This window comes from Octopus bimaculoides, chromosome 6 (genome assembly GCF_046866305.1).
Source record: "Octopus bimaculoides isolate indiv1 chromosome 6, ASM4686630v1, whole genome shotgun sequence".
NCBI lineage: Eukaryota > Metazoa > Mollusca > Cephalopoda > Octopoda > Octopodidae > Octopus > Octopus bimaculoides.
Genome location: NC_142933.1, coordinates 116120994 through 116140790, shown reverse-complemented (window position 1 = coordinate 116140790; position 19797 = coordinate 116120994). Strand labels below are relative to the sequence as shown.

General features: G+C 33.8%; 1 protein-coding gene across 9 annotated transcripts in view; it reads left to right on the top strand.

Moving 5' to 3' along the window:
- LOC106875251 (protein-tyrosine sulfotransferase 1) overlaps nucleotides 1-19797 on the top strand; it is a 476119-nt gene that overhangs the window by 68403 nt on the left and 387919 nt on the right. For 5 of the 9 annotated variants that reach the window (XM_052968566.2, XM_089354475.1, XM_089354476.1 and 2 more), the window contains exon 2: nucleotides 17150-17342. The exons of 3 other annotated variants lie outside the window; for them this stretch is intronic. The gene's annotated coding sequence lies outside the window, so the exon portion shown is untranslated. Of the gene's footprint in view, nucleotides 1-15598; nucleotides 15788-17149; nucleotides 17343-19797 lie in introns of those variants that run through there. One more of the 9 variants, XM_089354472.1, reaches the window with a different exon arrangement.

The following is a 19797-nucleotide window of genomic DNA, read 5'->3' as shown; positions in this document are numbered from 1 at the left end:
GAAGCAATATTGACCTGAAAATATAATTCAAAAGTTTATTAATGGCACATAAATGTGTTCTTGACATTATTTCTGTTCAGATTTCTGGCTACATTTATATTAAGGATTGACCAATGCTTATGGTCAGCATATCAGTTTTGAGCTGCTGATAGACTGACCGAGTTTGTATGACCCCACAAGAACCACAAAGACCTTCTGCTAATCTGCAGATGTCTTGTGCCACGGATGTAATGCCACGAGTAGTGCTTGTAATTTTCAGATTCCAACTTCTTTCTGTTAATAACATTAGTCACTGTTCTTTGATGCTTATTGAATTCTAATTGAATTCTAATTGATTTTGTCATAGTATTATTGTCTAATAATACTATGTTATAGTATTACTTTCTGATCTTCAGTAGTTGTAATTTTCTCTCTCTCTCTTTCTCTCTCTCTTTCTCTCTCTCTCTCTCTCTCTCTCGTGTATATATATGTACCTCATCACCATCATCTTTTAACATCCATTTTCCATGTTGGCATGGGTCAGACTAAAATGTATGCACATATATATATATGTGTGTGTGTGTGTGTGTGTGTGTGTGTGTGTGTGTGTGTGTGTGTGTGTGTGTGTGTGTGTGTGTGTGTGTGCATGCAGCACTATTTGTGTGGCAGGCTTTCTACAGCTGGATGCCCTTCCTGTTGCCAACCCCCACCTGTTTCCAAGTGAGGTAGTTTTCTTCTTCCACTCTGTCAGAAGGCACAAGCACTTTCACACGCATGTACACACATGATGGTAACTTCCACCTACCAAATTCAATCACAAGGCTTCGGTCAGCCCGCCCGAGGTTATAGCAGAAAACACTTGCCCAAGGTGCCATGCAGTGAGACTGAACTCAAAACCATATGGATCAGCTGCAAACTTCCTGACCCCCCCCCCCCCCAGATAATATCTGAACATCTGCTCATTCAATATAAAGCATACTGCCTTAATATAAAGCATGTATATATAAAGCACAAATTACTGCCTTAATATAAAGCATGTATATATAAAGCACAAATATGAAGTACATAGTTCTCATGTATTCCTGAATATGCAAAATTTGCTTCTAGTTTTTGTTGGTTTTTATTTAGTACAAAGTCAGCCCTGAATAAAAGTATTCGTGCAGTGGGCACTCTGTCTTTTTTTATTTTCTATTTTTAAGACAGTCGGGTGTTATCAGACGCAGATTTTGCTGTTATTTTCAGCAACTTGTCACTACTGTTTATTGTTTCTGGTTCATGTTAAGATGCATTACAATGCTAAACATTTTGTGTTTGGTAAATTTAGATGAAACATCTAATGGCACTTGATCATTGAATCATCTCTAGCTTTTGTTTTCATGTTGCAATGAGGTTGAGTGAATCTTTTGAAAACCCATATTTCACAAGACCAAAAATCACTGACAGGCCCAAAACAGGGATAAATTAAAACAACTCAACTGGAAATCAAACTTTCTTCATATATTCCACAAGCTAGGAGTTTACCAGTTCTAGGTTTGACTAGCTACTCTGAATCTCAACTTCATAATTCTAGTTTCTAGTACCATCTGCTTCTTCATTCTGCTAATTTCTCTTTGATATACTTCCACTATAATTATGCATAAATAAAACCTTAGCTTCATAGCTCATTCTCAGATCTCTTCGTCTTGCTCTCAATTATTCTCATCTCACTCTTTCAGAATATCTTAATTTTCTGTTTATTTGAAATTGCAGATTAAATGGGTAAAAGTCTGCTTAACTTATGTAGTTTAAATTGCTTTTGTTTCAAGTTTATATCAATGCACATTACAATGTAAAACATTTTGGTCTTGAGGAAAACACTTTCTTTGGAGAAGATTAAATTGCCACCTAATCAATAAAATCAATATATTAGGTATCTAGGCCATCTCTTTCATTTTGCTCAGATTAAAACTTAACAAATCATAAACTTTGTATTGTGAATATTTTGATACAGCAAAGAAAGAAAAAAATTGTTTCTTTTTGTCAATCTTATTTGGTAAATGATTGCCTCTGATTTAATATTTATATTTGATATTCAAATTTTGTTTATCACTTATCTATTGAACTTCCTTCTTGTATTAAATTGCTTTATGATTTGTATTCAGTATACCATTTACATACAACTTTAATATTATTATTATTATTATTATTATTATTATTATATCCAAACATTTAGAAGAAATCTGCTTTTCTAAGTAAAATTCATAATTATATAAATAACATATTTAAAAAAAAGAGTAAATCAATGTCAAGACCAGAACAAATTAATCCTCCTTTACAGAAATTTCTGTCCTCTAACCCCTATGTATTTGCATTTCAAATTTCCCAGATACGGAAGTAGGACTCAATAGAATATAGTCTCCACATCTCAGAGAAGAGCCAGTCAATTGATAGTCATTCAATCACTAACAGACACACTACAGCTTTTAGGCCTACACATGTGATGTCTCCTCTCTCTCTTCTGTTGCTTCTGTAACATCCTCTGTTTCTCTGAGCAGACTGGTCTTGTATTTTCATCAATTAGTCGATCGCCCCCGACTTCAACCCACTTGTCTCTCCATCTCTCATGACCCTTGTTGAGTTCCCACCTCTGCTCCAACACTTTGCCCACTCTTTTTGTCCCCCACCCCAGAACATTGAACCATTTCAATCTTCTTCCTGGTCATGTCTTTCCTGCAGGTGTTTATCTGCAACAGTTTAACCAGAACATTAACAGCATCAAGCTCACCGGCGTCAGAGAGCCTGCACAGCACATGAGCAATACCCACTTCCACCAGACAGTGCAAAAAAAAAAAAAAAACATAAAAAAGAAGAAAGAAAATAACCACTTTTTGCACTTGATTTCTCAGAATTCTTGGTTTGAATTTTTCTTTTTTCCAAGGTTTTTGAATGTCTTCCACTTAATTCAAGAGAAAGGTCTGTAGCAGATTATAATGGCCATACATAAAAATGGTTTACTTTTATTGAAGATTTTCTTCTGGCATCTTACCTTGAAAGATTGCATTTTTTTCTCAATATATTTCTCAGCTTTTCTTTTATTCTTTTATTTGTTTCAATCATTTGACTGTGGCCATGCTGGAGCACCACCTTTAGTCGAACAACTTGACCCCAGGACTTATTCTTTGTAAGCCTAGTACTTATTTTATTGGTCTCTTTTGCCAAACCACTAAGTTACGGGGACGTGAACACACCAACATCGGTTGTCAAGCAATGGTGGGGGGAAAACACACACATACATGCACGTACGCATGCACACACACACACGATGGGCTTCTTTCAGTTTCCGTCTACCAAATCTACTCACAAGGCTTTGGTCGGCCCAAGGTTATAGTAGAAGACACTTGCCCAAGGTGCCATACAGTGGGACTGAACTGGGAATCATGTAGTTGGTAAGCAAGCTACATACCACACAGCAACTCCTGTGCCTATTCTTTTTAAAAATGAATATGACAATAAAATAAACTCATTCTAGGTACAGGAATGACTGTCCAGATATGACGTTTGCTTCACAACCAAAGGGTTTCAGGTTCAGTCCCAATGTGGCACTTTGGGCAAGCGTCTTCTACTATAACCCTATCTCTCTGGATCAACCAATGTCATGTGAATAAATTTGGTATATAGGAACTGTGCAGAACTTGTTAAGAAATTTACCCTCAGCTGATACGGATTTTTATATCTAGGCGTGGAAGAGTAATTATATAACATATGCATATCTTAATGTCAGTAATGTAGCAATGAAAGAAGTTTCAGCTTTCTGCTGAGATGCAGAAATGAGCTTTCTTGTCATGTACATGAGTGAGTGTATGCGTGTGTGAATGTATGTATGTCTGTGTGTGTGTGTATGTATTTACACACGTATGTGTGTATATATATGCAAGTGTGTGTGTATAATGTATGTATTTGTAATATGGTTTTAGAATCCCTCAGTTCTTGCTGGAAAAACAAAACAAACTGCAGAATCTCAGGAATCAAATAAATTCTTGCTGAACTTCAGTTTGATTTTGCCTTTAATAATTTAAAATTATGTATTTTCTGTAATTATTTTCCTTTACTTTGAAAAGATTTGAGTTTAGTAGATGATAAGATTATAAACAGATTATTGAAATGACAAATTATTTTAGAATCTCTGATACTTGTTTCTGTTAACTGTGATTGCTTCACCGCTACAGAAATACCTTATTTGTTTGTTCTAGTTGAAGGAGATGGCATTTCACTAATTGATCTGTTAGAATATTTGTCTTTCATTACGAATAGTGATAAATAATTAGTTGTTATAGCAGAATAGTATTTTGTTTCACATAAGCGAGATATTGTGTTTCTGAGGGGGCAAAAAAATAAGAAACACACACAAACACACACAAAAAAAAATGTAGATGTGTTCATCTGCTCCGGCAAGGCTGTGTGGTTAGACATTTCCTTTTCAATCACATAGTTCCAGGATCAGTCTCAGTATGTGGCACCTTGGACAAGTGTCTTCTATTATAACACCAAGCCAACTAAAGCCTTGTGAATGGGTTTGGTAGACAGAAACTGAAAGTAGCTTTTTATATGTATGTGTGTGTGTGTGTTTGTCATTGTGTTTGTCCCCCACCACTGCTTCACATCTGTGTTGGTTTGTTTACATCCCCATCACTTAGCAATTCAGCAAAAAGACTACCACAACTCAAGGATTCCACGAAAGATGATCTACTGCTCTGCCATTGGTACAAACCAATCATAGCATGCCTAGAATACTGAAGCAGATTACTATTATATTGGGCCATTTTTAGGACAAGGAAATATACTCCCAGTTTGTGGATGTGATGTTTTTCTAAAATATATAAAACAAATACATACATAATTACTTTTTGGAATAGCAGATCTCAAAGCAAGTAAACCTATAAGTAAAAGCATGTAAATAACAGGTTAAAAACCCTTTGGAGAGAAAGAGTTGAAGGCTGCCCATGGGATATGAACTTAAATTTCATGTAATCATGAGAGGTGATCTACCATTGGACCAAAGCAATCGTTTGAATTTCTCTATCTGTTTTAGAAACTATTTTTCAGCAGTGAGAATTGTATGTTAAGGACATCATAAGAATTTTTTTTAATAAATTTCAAGACAACTGAAACAATGAAAGCTAAAAATAATAGCATTTAAATAAATTTTATGTATATTTTCCACATAGGGAATTTCAGATTTGAAATACTTCTCTTCTGTACTAATTTTTTTCTTTTTTTTTCTTTTTTCTTCTTTTTTTTTCCCCAAGTAAATTTATAAAATATATTCTTTCAAACTTGAGATTTTGTACCCAGGTTAGTAATAGAAAATTTCTATTTCATACACAATGAACTGATTTTCCTTGCAATATGTTTGTAAAATTTCCGTGTTGCACTATATAACTTAGTGCAAACTACCTCATTTTTTTTGTGTGTGTGTGGGTGGGGTTTAAATAAATATAGATTTAAAATAGTAATAGCAATCTGCACATAGTGTATACCATCAAATGCAATAAAACACGGAATTCATTATTGAACTTGTGGCAAAAGAAAAAAAAACCCAAAAAACTTCCAATGAAATTAAGATATTTTCCTAATGAATATCCACTTTTTACTATAGCTTATCTGCCTTGAGTTAGTGATTTCCATTATGCAATAATATAAAATATCCTTTTGTGTTTAATAACAATGCCTATCTAATGAATCTAATTTAAAAGTATCAGAAAAACCGAAAATGGGAAGTAAAGAGTTTACATCTGATTGGTAATATTTCTTTCTATATATCTGTAATGGATCTATTGATGCTTCTGTTTTCTCAAGTGCAATATCGATATTGTATTTCTCTCTCTCTCTCCCTCTCTCTCTCTCTCTCTCTCTCTCTCTCTCTCTCTCTCTCTCTCTCTCTCTCTCTCTCTCTCTCTCTCTCTCTCTCTCTCTCTCTCTCTCTTTGTATACATATATATGAAATCGTTTTTAATGGTGGAACCCAAAGTAGATAAGACTATAAAAAAAACACCATGTAAAATATTTGATTAAAAGCGGTCAACTTTTCCATTCAAGTGTTTCAATGTGGCCATGCTGGGGCACCGTCCTCAACGGCTTGAGTGAACCTTATCAAACTCAGTGCTTATTTCAACTTGATACTTCTTTTACCAATTTCCATTTATTGAATGGTCAAGTTATATCTTGGAAAACAATGTTATCTAATATGTTATACCCATGGAAACATAAACATAGATACAATCACACAGGTACTCCCACTTATCTGATTGTCTGTTTATCTATTTCTCTGTCTCTCTCTGTTTATTTGTCTTGTGTGTCTGTTTCTCTGTACTTACCTACATACAGATCTACTTGCATATTCACTTATCAACCAACTAAATAGTTAACCAAGCACAGTCTTCTTACATAGTTTCTGATTACTGAATTTCACACACAAAATATTGTTGAAACTGATGCTGCAGTAGAAAGACATTTTACCAAAGCTTGTTGAAGACAGAATGACTTTGGAATTATGTGGTTGTAGAGCAAACTTCTAAGCTCTGCAGTTCCACTTGCATTTAATCATCTGTCTATCCTACCTTGGAAAATGGATGTAAAATGATGATTCACTTATATGTGTTGAATGTGTCATCACAGTCCAAGGCAATTCTTATTTTGAGTTACTTCTTTTCTAGATGTCACAGATGATGTCTTGCTTATACATTCTACTATGGTTTCTAAGGGTGAATGCCCCATCATGGAACCAACACTAGAGAGGCTGCTTTGTTCTCTGTAAGACTTAAGAATCCTCTGCACTCTATGTTGTCTCTGTTCATTCAAAGCATATTATGATCAACAGTGTGAATAGGTAAGTCATAGAAGTGAGAGTAATGGAAGAGATACAGTGAAAGATAACAAACTGAGAGGGTGTGAGGAAAGCAAAAGTAATGGAAGTGGGAGAATGATGTATGTCAATAGAAGCAGAATGGCTGGGTAAGGGGTAATGTGAAGGAGAGCGAAGGGTTCCAAAATATCAAAAACGGGTGATGGTAAAAGAGAATGTGTGATGGGTATCAATAGAGACAGTATAGGTATGTGGTGGGTATCAATGAAGAGTGATATAGGTGAAAGGGAACAAAGGTGATTGTTGAAGGTATTGAATATGAACTGTTCCAATGTCATACCCATAGCCCAGGCGTTATTATTGGAGAGCAGACTGATATAAAATGATGGTGGTGTTGGTAGTGGAGGATTCAGTATGAACAGATCCAAGCCAACCTTCATTTCCCCAAGTAGCATGATACTATGAATAGGAGAAAAGGTGAGTGATGGTTGAGTGAATTAATGAAGGGAGCTGTAAGATGGAGCCCTAACAGGGATATAATGAGCAAGAGGTCCAATATAAAGACATCATATGCGCCAAACCCCATCACCATCATCATCTTAATGTCCTACTTATATGAATAGCTGGGTCTTCACTAGCTCTGCAGGGTTGCCGCTCATCACAATTTTTTGTCATTTCTTTCATGTGATTCAGCTTCTTGAGATCAGTCGTAAAATTTTGTCCCAGTTTTCCTGGGTTTCCCACTTCTACATGTTTCATCCACTTCAAGCACTTGACATTTCTTTTTATACAACAGACATCCCTTATATTCAACAAAGTCCAATACACAGTCTTCTGTTTTGCACACTACATCTGGTTCCTCTTATATCCCAGCCTTTCTTCTCAATTCATGCACATTGAAGTGAAAAAAAACCCCAAAACTAATACATATTTCTTATTTTGTGTTATTTAATATACACACAAGTATATTTTTCTTTACTTGATGTAGGCAAATAAGTTTGTGTGCATTACTTTTTTGATAACCTTTTCAGCTCATACGAGCTCTGCTTTATTGTATAATATATGTATGTGTATATATGTGAGCGTATTTTTGTGTGTATCATCATCATTGTTTAACATCCGCTTTCCATGCTGGCATGGGCTGGACAGTTTAACTAAAAACTGGTAAGCCGGGGGCTGTACCAGGTTCCAATCTGATTTGGCAAGGTTTCTATGGCTGGATGCCCTCCCTAATACCAACCACTCTAAGAGTGTAGGGGTGCTTTTTATGTGCCACCAGCACAGGTGCCATTGACCTGATACCGGCATCTCTCTTGCATACCACATCTGATGCTTCTTACGTCTAACTTTTCTCTGAGGACACTTTCACTCTATCATGCATGCACACTGACATTACACTTCCAGCAGAGTATACTAGCTTCATTCCTTACAAGCCTATGCATGTTCTTAGCAGTCACAGCCCATGTTTCACTGGCATATAGCATGGCTGTTCACACATAGACATCTTACAATCTACCTTTCATTCTGAGTGAGAGGTCCTTTGTTACCAACAGTGGTAGGAGCTCTCTGAATTTTGCCCAGCCTATTCTTATTCTAGCAGCTATGCTCTCAGAGCTATATATATGTGTGTGTGTGTGTGTGTGTGTGTGTGTTTATAGGTATATATATATATATGTATGTATGTATGTGTATATAGGTCTGTGTGCATGTACATCTCTCTAGTGCATCACTTTTACCCTTGTAGAAGCTAATGATGATACTATGAAGCCTTCCTCTAATACCTACTCGTCTATCCTATGCCTTCTTTCTTAAGATATGTTAATGACTTACCCATCCTCACATCTTACCATGGCGAAGCTAACACAGTATTTGAAACATTTACAATACAAGCGTGGATGACCGTATAAGATTCTGTATTAGACACCTCAGTAACTCTAGATCCCTCTCACTTACAGCTCTAAATCTCAAGGGAAGTAACCTCAATACCAACTTTTATGATGAGAATAATGTCATTTGCATCATTACATAGGCTGTAGAACTTTGAGCAGAGTGTGTATATTTTTTGATACACTGATAGAGTTCAGGCAATATTAGAATTAGTAATGTTGCTATCTTTCAAATTCTGTGTATGGCTTCATAATGCTGTATCTGAAATTCAAGTACTCTGTCTTGAAACTGCTTTCACACATTCCAACGTATGGTTCATTAGATTGCTTGTCATCTTGGATTGATAGTGTTAGTTTTGCTTAAATTATCTAAGCAGAACTCCTTATTTTGGCAGTTGCTCTAATTTAGATTGGTAGCTTGATGGCTCTTCATAGAGTTGTTGAGTAATATTTTCCATATCAGTCGTGCAACTATGGTTGATTTGTAAGTTTTGTTCATTAAATAATTTGGAATATTTATGATCTTTTTATTGTATACTTGTTTCAGTCATTGGACTGCAGTCATGCTGGAGCACTTGCCTTGAAGAGGTTTTAGTTGAACAAATTGACCCCAGTAGTTTAAACTTGGTACTTATTTTGTTGACTTCTTTTGCCAAACCACTAAGTTATAGGAATGTAAATAAACCAATGTTGTTTCTCAAGCAATGGTGGGAGACACTTAAACACAAGCACACATTATATATATATATATATATATTATTTGGTAGTCTGAAATGGCTTAACTAGCTGAAACTTTGAAGTCTCTGTCAATAATATTCTTGTTTGAAAATAATAATTCTACAAAAGTATAGAGTAATCCTTCAGATTAATGGAAAATTGATTTTATTATAACAACATAAAAACAAACATTAATATATATCCTCTTCCTCATCATCATTTAACGTCCTTTTTTGTATGTTGGCATGAAAACAATGTACTAGTTAAGTGCTGGGGTTGGTATAATTGACATTTCTACATTGTTATTCAATCTGCAAGAAACAGCCAAATCTCTTGCAAATAATATCCTACTATTTTAAAGGGAGGAAGAGCATATTGGTTGGCTGATGTGGTCCTGAATACACTGTACTAGCACACAAAAAAAAAAATCAAAAAAAGACAGTCACAGCTGAAAAGTTTTTGATTATTTTTCCTCAATCAGGCCTGATCTGAGGCTAAACAATTAGAACAATCACCAAAATTCTATTTTGTTTCAACAATTAATTTTCCTTTAAGCCATTGTCTACTGTAATATCTCTAAGCTACCATCCCAAAATAAAAATTTATTTTATTTAATTTTTTGTTAATAATTATCTGAGGAGGGATTCATAGGTTTATTTTCTTCCTTTGTTCTAAGTATTTCACTTATTTCACTTATTTCACTGATAATGAATATCTTGTCACAAAAGCCAAAGAAAGTTTTTAAAAAAGTGTAGAAATATGTATTAACTGAAAAAAAAACCCAGTGATATTGTCAATTATAATATTAACTGAACTTGTTTCCACAGTTAGTGAAGTGCAAATTCTTGTCCATGAAACTTTCATATTATTAGATAGATTTCTTAGGTGAAAAGGAAAATATATCTATTTGAAAAATGTTCAGAAGTTTCTTGAATGAAATTTCTTGCTCTTAACTTAACCAAGTTTTCTTTAACAGAAACTTACTTTAAGATATTTTTATTTCAAACTGTAGCACTGATTCTTTGTTAGTCGTTCATTTATAATTTACTTTTGTATGGATTAGTGAGGGCATGTGGCATAGTTATTAGGATGTTGCACTCACCGTTGCTAGATCATGGGTTCAGTTCTCACACTTGGTGGCACATAGTGGTCAAACACTTTATTTCACATTGCTCCTGTCCACTGGTTATCCTTGTAACTGATTGGCATACAAGGGTGAAATGATGACTGAGGAAAAGCACCTGAATGGAAGTTTTCCGAGCTTTTACAACCCATGTTGTGAATCCTGACTGCTTGGGATTGGTTGTTCATCCATGTCGAGTTTTTTTTTTGTTTATGAGTTTAAGAGGTTTACACTATAACCACATGACTTAGGGGCTCAATCCCATCATGTGAACCATGAGGAAACGATATATAGCTATAAATCCCAGGCCACCCCACCTTGTAAAGGAACTTCATAAATGGATATTTGTGGAGGCCATTTATGTGTGTGTATACATGTACATGTGTCTTTCTCTCATCTCATCTGTCTTGACATTTATGAGGTTTTTAAAGTAGGAAATGACACAATTGAGGTGGTGCTAATGCTTATCCCTTTAGCATTCAGATCCCTCTGTCAAAAGTAATGCTTATTTATTCATACTGATTTGAATTAATCATAGATTATCTTGTAGCTTTGAGATTTTCATGATGTGGTTGCTTATTTTTAGAAGGATATTGTAGGGTAAGTGTGAGAGGCTGGATCTGGCTGGTTTCAATATAAAGCATATTGAATATTTTGGTCAGATATGGCTGGTTTGAATGCTAAAGGGCTATACTTACCATAAAGTATGTTCAGTTATTGAATGTATGGTTCATTGTTTGAAAGACCAGTGCAGTAAATACCTTTCTTGAAACTGTGTAACACTTGGTCTGTGCATCTTGTATGTGTGTGTGTGTGTGTGTGTGTGTGTGTGCGTGTGTGTAAAACCTTAGCTTGGCTTTTAGTAGCTGCGCTAGCACACGGCTGTATTCATTTTCAACTGAGTAGATGAAGCAATGTGAAATGAAATGCTTTGCTCAAGAACACATCATGCTGCCTGAGTCAGGAATTGAACCCATGATATTATGATCCTTTCTACTATAGGCATAAGGCTTGAAATTTTGGTGGAGGGGGTAAGTCGATTACATCGACCCCAGTGTGTAACTGAGACTTATTACATCAACCCTGAAAGGATGAAAGGCAAAGTTGACCTCAGTGGAATTTGAACTCAGAATATAGCGGAGAGCAAAATACTGCCAAACCTTTCATCCAGTATACTAATGATTCTGCCAACTCGCCGCCTTAATTATAATAACAATGATGATAATAATAATTATAATAATAATAATAATAATAATAATAATATTATTATTATTATTATTATTGATGCTTCTGTAACTTTTTTTTTTTTCTGAAAAGCAGGGCCATGGTTCTATGCAAGCCTTATTAGTCTGGTCCATATTAGTCCAGCCTCTGTCCTTTGACTTGTCCAGTATGGAAGGCCTTACCAGGAGCTGGCATAGCTCTCATGGTCATTAAAGCATACTAGCCACAACAATGACTGGGCCTTGTGTTGGTATTCTGGGTTTGGGCAGAGATTATTTGAGATAAGATTTTACTGCCTAATGCCCTTTTTGTCACTAAATCTCCTCTGTTTTTCAAGTAAGGGATTTCTTTATTCTCCATGTCTTTGAAAGCACTGAGTGACCAAGCACACCACCAACAAGGAATGCCAATATCAGCACCACCTCACTCAAGTGCTGACAAACATAAATATAAATGTCTATGTGCGTGCACACACACACACACACACACACACACACACACACGTGCAAACATACTCACATGCAAACACACTCACATGCACACACACTCACATGCACACACACACACTCATATATGCACACACTCACACAATTAGATATGCGCATACCAAATTCCCTCACATGGTATTGGTCAACCCTAAGTTGTTGAAGACAATTACCCAAGAGCCACACAATGTGACAGCCTGACACTACATGGTTGTCATGCACATACACACACACACACACCTATGCTTTACCTTAGACATTATTTGACCTCTTACTTGTTTAAGACACTTTGAAATGTTCTATACTTTTCAAATTTTTAGATATTGCTTTATATCGTAAGAAATGCTTAAGTTGTATTCAACTGTCTAGTGAAAAGACAATTGTCCGTCAGTCTTTTATTAGACCTGTCTCTGCTATTTTATACACTATTCCTTGGAATTAATTCATAAGTAATAACTATTGTAAAGAAAACGAAGAAAAATATTTTAAGAATTTTGGCAGTAGTTACATTTTCTTTTAAAACGTTTTATTTTCTTAAATATTTGTTGCCAGCTGTTTAACTTGAATGAGTAGTACCCTATTGAAAGAAGTTATTCTGAGTGACTACGATAGATCTATGCACACTTACACCACACTTTATTGATTTAATATTACTGTTGGATTTCAAAGCTATTGAACATGTTTTTATATTTATTGCATGTAAATATCGAAGTATTTGGTCCTTTACTGAAAAACTCTACTTTTAGCTATTTCAGTGTCAAGCTGTAAACATTATGAGTAAAAAAGAAAAGAAATATAGCAACTATTTTGAGATATATCATGAGTTGATGAGTAATATGTAATGCAAGTAATGCTTAATATGATTTTCTGCTTTGTTGGTGACGAATATGTTCATTCTTTAAAGAAAACACTTAATTAGGTTAGGGTGGGGGAAGCTTTTTTGCTCCTCTTTGATTGTAATCTTTTAACCATTTTCAAGAGAATTGCTGAACAGTAAATCACTAGCTTCTTAGATTTCCAGTTACTGTAGAGTTTCTATTTATAGCTAAAATTATCATTAAATCTTTTTTGGTTATAAAAGGATTTACCGCATTCACTGGAAGAATGAAATGTAAATAAAAGAGGAAAAAAAAAAAAAAAAAATGATGATTTCATGTTTAGGAGAAGAATGTACACATTTGGAAAATTTAGACAATATTTAAATGATAATGAAATGATGAGAATATAGACGGTGATAATTGACATACATAATAATAGGAATCTTGTTTTTAGCTTTACAGAATTTCAAACGCAATACAAGAACAGAAACAAGGAGGTTCTATTTTAACATTTTGATATTTATATTGAGTTACAGAGAAGAAATCAGAAAAGATAAATAGTGGGGAAACTACCATCTCTTGTATGGTTAGTGAGCATCGATGAAAATTTGAGGTAGAAGCCTGTGGTTAAGTGTACAATTAAGTTACCTAAATTTTGATGATGATAATAATACTAATCATTAGAGTCTGTCAGTATTGATCATATGGTTGAAAGGAAAAAATCCGTGCAAGTATTATTTTTTTTTTTCCTTTTGTGTTTGATTTCTGGTGAAGGAGAAAGGACAAGTCACATTGTTGTTTTTAAAAATCAACAGTTTCAATTATTTTACATAATCACTGTTTAATAGTTCATTTGGCTGTAACTTAAAAAAAAAAAAAAATACAACGTATTTAGTTATATAGGCATTAATCTAATTTTTAAAAATAGATTCAGTACAACTTCAGACATCACTAAAACATGGAACAGTCTGTAAATTTCAAACACAAATGACTAGATTTTTTTTTTTTTTTACATCCCTTTCACTCCATTTTCTTAACTTTATCTGCATGCTGTATTTTAATTTGATTTGATATTTAACAACTGCTAGGATGAAACAGTAATTTATTGAACCACACAAATGTAAAGAAAATATGTCTTTATAAACACATTAATTATTTAGCACTTTAAAATCCAGTTCTGTAAGATGTTTTAATAAAACAGTATGTATTTTACAGATTTCATTTCTAATGCTAACCATATTAATAAATTATACATATTATAAAAATGTATTTAATCCGGTGTGTAAAAAACGCAAATTAAAACCCAGATTTAGTGAATTAGCTCATCTAATCAATAAAGTATTGGAATTTCAGGTGTAATTGTGCCTTATCACCAGTTCTGGCAGACCAAAAGTCAATACAGTTATCATCCAAAATTGGTTTTGGTAACTCACAATTGTTCATCATACATTAATGCCCCCAACAGCTCTATTTTAGTTGCAATACTTGTTCTTACACTAAATTTTAGTTTTATCCCTAATGTAACTGTGGCAAGGTTAAATATATTTTGATATATTTTACTTTGCCACTTGTCTGACTGCTGTTCAGCACTGCTCATAAGTTTCAAAGTCAAGTAGGTGCCCACTTTCAGATAAATGCTTTGCTAACACAGTATGACACCATGCATGTGAAAAAGCTATCAAGAATACTGCAAAATATCTAAGTATCCAATTAGACTTGTTATTGCATTTCAATGATAATATCAATAAGATTTGCTGGAGTTGCTATCTCTGGCTCAGAAAATAACATTTGTAGATCCGTGTCTGTGTTTCATTGTGAATTTGTTATTCATGCCTTGATTACTTCCAGACTAGCTATGTGTAATTCTGTTAGTATTAGAATGTCAAACTTCAATAAATTATGTGTTCAGAATTCTGAAACATATCAAGCATTCAAAATGCACTGTTATGAGAAAGGCTTTAGCCACTCGGTATACAATACCAGACTTCAGGCACTCAATATATTGATCAGTGAATATCAATCAGATTTTTTTTTAATGATACGTATTTTTATATCACTGCTTTCGGTTCTTACTTTTAATCTCTCATATATTAAGGAGTTACAAATTCTTCTTACATGGTACATTATAAGACTGCTGAAAGTGAAATAGAATGTTCTGCTTATCCTTCACAATACTGGAATGAATTGCAACCGTCTAGTTTAACAGATTCATTAAAATATTAAACAACTTTTGTTCTCTAAACTCTACTTCTTTTGTCTTCTACCTTAATTGCATCTTTTCTCATTCTTTCCTTTGCATTGAATTTTGTTTCATAGCATCACTGTCCATCCTCTCTGTAGCATTCTATAAATATTTTCATTCATTCATGTATCCTATTATTTGCAAAGTTAACATCCAAAATACTCAATCTCCATGTTTCAACTAAATACCTCTGGCTACTGGGGATTCCAGATTAACTTGAAATGTTATCTAATCAATAGCTTGTATTGTAGAGACTTATGAGAGGCTTTTATATAACTTTCAGTTTCAACTCAGCAATAAATGCAGTTGTCAACTGGAGTCAGCTCAGCTGTTCACTTCTACCCAATTAATTATAAACATTTCCAGGAACAATTTGATCAATCAAGAAATATTGTATTAAGTCATTTTACCATTTACCAGTGTATGAAAGCCAACATTGAAAGAATTCCACATTGAAGACTATACTGATTAAGTATGCATTTCTAATTTATATATATAGTATACTGCAGAATAAAACTCAACTTATTTTAACTTTTGAAATTAATGTTGTGATAATTATGGGATATGAAAGGCAAAGCTGATTATGGAGAGATTTGAATTCAGGATTTAGTTTGGTGTCCAACTATTTTGTCAACTGTTCACCATAAACATTGATTTTCCAATCTTCTTCTCTTCAGTGGTGTCTAATTCTTTTGCTTTTCACTCTTCAGTGACAACTTCTCAAGGGTATCCAGGGCCGGATTAAAACCCATACTGGTCCAAAGTACAAAAGATTTTGTTGTGCCACATAAATTTAATGCAAAATATAAACAATAATAAAACAAAGTATAAATTTGTTTTTCAATATGAAACAAAACTAACAGAACTAATAGAAAATAATGTTTATTTTTGTATATTTCCACTTCATTTTTATTTGAAAAGTTTCCTCCTCCATTTTTTAATTGCAAAGTCTCTGATCAGATCCTCACTGAAAACCATAAATATTTGCAATTATCTTATCAATCATATCAGCCACTTCAAATATCATTTTTGCTTATTTAAGGTGATTTCTTTTGTGCTGTATGCCATTTACCATTTCTGTAGTGTCCCTTTTCCCTTGATGCCCTGTGCATGTGCTTATTTTGCTCAGTGATTAATCCAGTACTGAAGGAATCCTCTATGTAGTTATCTGGGTCTATATAGTCTTGCATATGATATGTAATTATGTATGGTCTACATTTTATCTCCTGTTACATGTTTGATGTCTTATATGTGATTATGTAGGGTTAGTATTGTGTCTCTTGTAAAGTGTATGATGTCTTGTACATAGTATGTAACGCCTATATACGGAAGGGACATAGCATTATGGTTAGGGTGTTTGACTCGTTATAATAATGACATGACCTCAGTAACTGAAACTAGTGTATGAATAAAAGAAACAAGAAGCTTTCTAATCAGGTTAAGCAAATTCTTGTTGCAGTTTGTAGTATCCAACTGGCAGACTCTCTCAGTCCTTTAATGCTTCAGCCTTAAAATTACATTGGACATCACTCATGTTATTCAGTGCAACATGAACTTGAAAGAAAAATATTAAAGAATATGAAATATAAACAAAATTATATTACTAATTTCTGAAAGAAAACAAAGAAAGAAGTCTGGTTTCAAATTGGCAGCTACATTATTGATAATTTCAGACAGGAACTAAATAGTTATTTTAAAAATTTAATGTGTAAAATACTGAAAAAAACAAAGAAAATTAATTTTGACCATTATACCATTTAATAGTATTTAATTAAAAACTCTGAGTATTAAATTAATGTGATCAATAGGAATCTGTACTTTTTTCTATTTTCAGTGATCGCACTGTGCTTTTGTGCATTTTTTATAGAATACTAAATTCTAATAAGATCTGCTGCAAAATTAAACACTATTCAAAAAGAGTTAAATTGAAATTAGGAAGTTGATAACGGAGGAGTTAACCATAAAATATTTGAAATACATTTGGAAGATAAAAAAAAAAAAAAAAAAGAAATTGCTGCGAGTATGTGGTGAGTAAAAATATTTAATATTTATTGCTAATTTCTTCTGTAGAATCTAATATATCCCTGTAGTTATTGAAGGAGTCGTTAAATAACCTCATATGGTTAAGCTTGAAAATATCTGAAAGGGCCGAAATTAAAAAAAATTTTTAATGTTTTCATTTTGAACTGACAAAAACTAAAATATATTTTAAATCTAATTTATCCTCTCTCTCTCTCTCTCTCTCTCTCTCTCCCACTCTTTCTCTCTCTCTCTCCCACTCTTTCTCTCTCTCTCTCCCACTCTTTCTCTCTCTCTCTCTTTGTGAATATGCATATCTCTCTTTGTTTCTGTGTCTATTTACCTACCTACCTATCTGTTTATGTGCAGATGTGGTTGTGTGGTTAAGGCATATCCTTCCCTACCACACAGTTCTGGGTTCAGTCTCCGTGCACAGTACCATGGAGCTAATGTCTTCTGCTATATAGCTGACCAAAGACTTTGTGAGTGGATTTGGTAGACAAACACTGAAAGAAGCTCTTTGTGTATGTGTGTGTGTCTTTACCACCACTTGACAACTAGTATTCTGATATTGGTTTTTTTTATGTCCCCATAACTTAGCAGTTCAGCAAAAGCGATCAATAGAATAATTACCAGACTTTAAAAAAATAAGTATTAGTCAATTTGTTCAGCTAAAACCCTTCGAGGTGGTCCTCAGCCTGATTGTTGTCCAATTACTGAAGCAAGTAAGAAAACATGGTTAAATGCCTTGACAATTTGATTTTCTGCTGCAATTAATTAAGAGTGAAATTAAGCTACGTTGATCAAAAATAGTTTTATTAATAAACTAGCTGACCACGTGCCATCAATAATGACAGCTAATTGTAGTATTTTATATATAAATAAGATGCAAAATAAGGTACATAATAATCACACATACACACATTCATATACTTCCCTTGTGCATGCACACACATACTTAGTTGGAGTTATGGACTCTTTGTCAACAGGAAGTTTATGTCCATTCCTAGAGAAATAACTTCCTGTTGACAAAGAGTCCATAAATCCAACTAAAGAGATTTGTCTCCCCTTACACACACTTCCTGTTTTGACACCACACTACCTGCTTAACACAAACTTTTAGCTCCTTTTCTCTTTTTTTAAACCTAACACAATTCTCAATTTTCATGCATCCTTATTTTTCCAACTATTATCTACATGGATTACCATTGAACTTTAAAAGCTCAAAGACAATATAATGTATTGGTATATTTATTTTTTTATATATTATTTTTTTTTATATATTATTTTTTACTTTTATGTAAAAAACATTTTCATTCTCCCTCTTCTTGAAAATTTGCCAGTTAGAAATCTATATTAAAATATGCTTTCAGTTTAGCATTCTGCCTTATTATTATTTTTCATTTTCCTATTATTTCTACACGTGCGGTTAACACAACCCCACTATGCATCAATCCAATAGAAACTGCTTGGTAGATCCCATTTCTTGTTTGGTTATTTGGAACAATAATAATTAATTTCTAGGCACTCCCACCTCTGGAAATTGCTACGAATAATTGTCCATGAGAGAAGCATTGGATTGAGAGATCCGAAGAATTTGCTTTAAAAATCTTGTGCCTTATTTATAGTCATAGCAAAACACTGCTTGCATGGAAATTGGAGACACCTAAACTTGAAGGGCAGCTCTGTGTCTGATGGTACCTGTAAAATTCATAGGAACTGCAGGAAATAATAGCTTCAATGACATTAGCATGGAACCACATTGCATAGATATAAATATATATATACACACTCATGTAAAGATATATGTATGTGTTTGTATCTGTGTGTGTATATATATATATATATATATATATATATATATATATATAATTTTCTTTCTCTTATTCTTTTATTTGTTTCCGTCATTTGACTGTGGCCATACTGAAGCACCACCTTTAGTTGAGCAAATCAACCCCAGGACTTGTTCTTTGTAAGCCTAGTACTTATTCTTTTGGTCTCTTTTGCCGAACTGCTAAGTTACGGGGATGTAAACATGCCAGCATCGGTTGTCAAGCAATATGGGAGGGGGGACAAACTCAGACATGCAAACATATACATACTTATATGTATGTACATATATATAAATATATATATGACGGGCTTCTTTCAGTTTCTGTCTACCAAATCCACTCACAAGGCTCTGGTTGGCCGAAGGCTATAGTAGAAGACACTTGCCCAAGGTGCCACCCAGTGGGACTGAACCTGGAACCATGTGATTGGTAAACAAGCTACTTACTACACACCATTCCTGTGCCTATATATATATATATATATATATATATATATATACTAGCTGGATTACCTGGCATTGCCTGAGTTAATGACTCACAGAATTAACAGTAACATCACAAAGCTCTTTATTTAACTTTCAGTAAATCTTTTTGAAGAAAAAACAACAAAATTTTGAACTAAGACCACTTT